Source organism: Apteryx mantelli, chromosome 7 (assembly GCF_036417845.1).
Source record: "Apteryx mantelli isolate bAptMan1 chromosome 7, bAptMan1.hap1, whole genome shotgun sequence".
NCBI classification, from domain to species: domain Eukaryota; kingdom Metazoa; phylum Chordata; class Aves; order Apterygiformes; family Apterygidae; genus Apteryx; species Apteryx mantelli.
This window is the reverse complement of record NC_089984.1, coordinates 43270804-43273303: the sequence shown is the minus strand read 5'-3', so window position 1 is coordinate 43273303 and position 2500 is coordinate 43270804.

Here is a 2500-nt window from a genome sequence, read left to right as displayed (position 1 = left end):
CACTCTTCAGTTTACTTTCAAGTGAATTTAACAGCCAAAATAAGGTCTTGGGTTGTATAGAGCAAAAAGTGTTCTTCATCCTGAATTTCCTTTGAACGATTACGGAGGAGAATAGCAGCAAAAGCAGAGGGAGGTAGGTGCCAAGTCACATTTCCATGGGAAGAGGAGGGAAGTCTCTAACACCGGGAGACTCGGTGGTGGTGATGGTTGAATGAAAATGCTGTATTTCATACTCAAATAATCCCAACAGAAGGTACATTTTTGAAAGGCAGAGAAAGACATGATGCAAAAGTCATCTGCGCGCCCAGCTCAAGAGGCCAGTCTTACTTTTATTCCCTTGATTAAAAAAAAAAACCCCACGTATTCCTGCTCCTGCCGCTAGTCAAGGGTGGAAGGAGAGGGCACGGGGCAGCACGTGGTCCTCCTCGGTTGCCCATGCCAAGCCCACGACCCGCTGCAGGTGGCCGGTCCAGGGGGTTGTCCAGCGTGGATGCTTCTGAGAACGCTTCATTTGCGTGGGCAAAGACACCTGGATGGCCTTGCCGGGAACCAGCGGGAGCGGGGAGGTTTCCGATCCGCGCCGGCACCTCCGATGGGCGCCCGGAGCTGCCCCGTTTCCCCCCCATGTGCTTGATTACGGAAGGCGGATGGGAACCACCTCACGCACCAAGAGCAAGAAGACGGGACCTTGGCCAGCCTTGGCGTTGGTCTTGTGTGACCACAACGACGGCGAGCTTCGGCCAGCCCGAAGCCCCCGTTGACATGCTTAAACTCCCGCACCGTCCGGAACCGGTGGGTTTTGTGGGTGTTTTTGATTTTTTTTTCCAGTCCGGCAGGGGTGAGACCCTCCACCCGCCAACCTGATTCCTGAAGGAGCAAAGACGTTGCAACGGGCCCGTTGGTGGCTCTGGCCACGGCGGTAGGGTGTCTGCAGCGACGGGAGGCGGTTATCGCGCCGCTCGGATGTGCCAGAAAAGGAGGGGGGAAAAAAAAAATCTTTAAAAACCCGCTCAAGGTGTGCAGCTGCTGAAACATCTGTGCCGAACGCGGCGCCGCAAGCTGCAGTCGTGGCGGGCGGGAAGGGGAGCGATAAGGGGGGGATAAATACGGGAGTCGCCGCCGGCACGGGGCCCCCGGTCTTCCTCCCCGCGGGGATGAAGGCATCGAGGGCTGGCAGGGCGAGACCTTTGCCCAGGAAACTTGGCAGAAGATCTTTATTTTTTTTTAATTGTTATTTTTTTTCCCCCCCTTTTCCGTTCAAAACACCAAGTCAGGAAGGAACGGCCACCCTAACGGCGCTTTAACGCCTCGCTCGACAGGTGGGTTTTCCCGGAGCCCCGCGGCTCGCGTGAGCCTTACTGCACATGTCGATGATGTGGGGGGGGGGTAAAATTTTATTTTCTGTCCTGGAGCAAGCTCGAGGGGGAAAAAAAAAAAAAAGAAAGAAAGAAAGAAAAAAAACATACAACCCCCCCAAATCCCTCCTCTCCCCTTGCATTGTGCTGAAAAAAAAAAGAAGAAAAAAAGGATAAAAAAAGAAGAAAAAAAAGAAAAAAAGGAAAAAAAAAGAAGGGGAAAGAAAAGAAGAAGAAAAAAAAAGGAGCCTAAATAGCCTAAATAGAAGGGAACAGAAATCTCCCTTAATCCAAACAACGTTATGCCACGGCCCCTTTGGAGGGAAGCGAGACGTCCACGGCAGCGCAGCCCTGCTTGAAAACAGAGCAGCCTTGCCCCGAGCCGAGCGCGCGGCACGGCGGTGGCCGCGGCAGCTCCGGCCCTGACGGATGGCTGTCAGATGCCGAGCCTTATTTTACGCCCCTTCCCCTTTTTTTTTTTTTTTTTTTAAAGAGGAACAATGCCATCTTCCCGAAAGGAAATAGGCAATAAAAGCTCCAGCAGGATTTCCTATTCATAATTTTTCCCATTCATATCCTAATGGGTGAAGGGGAAAAAAAAAAAAAAAGAAGGGGAAAAAAAAAAAAGCCAAACCCAGCTTTAACAACTTAAACGGCACTTATTAAATAGATATTTTTACATGCCTGGTTTTTCCTAAATGCGGTGTATAGTTTTACAGTTCAATTAAGTTTTCCTCTTTTTTTTTTTCTATCCAGATATCCTTCTCAGATCTGGCTGGATCCTGTGCGAGGTGACGTAAAGCATCTGATGACAAAACAGCAAATATATTTATAAAACACCCTGTCGAGTTTTTATCTGTGCCATTACATTTTTAATTAGTAGAATTTTTTTGGTGGTTGTTTTACAAACGCTGCGTTTTACTGCTCGCATGAGCTCACTGCTTTACAGGACCGCTAGCCGAAGGCACACCTGCGCTATAAAACCGGCCTTATACGAAGCAGGCCGGTCGCGTTTTTATAGCCCGTTTTCCACCCGCTGGTCCTGGGTCGTGTCATAGGTGCGCTGCAACGGGCGGCGGAGGCGGGCGGCCGGGAGAGCGGGTTAACGAAACGGGCTGATTTTGCCAACTTTAGTGCCAGAATCT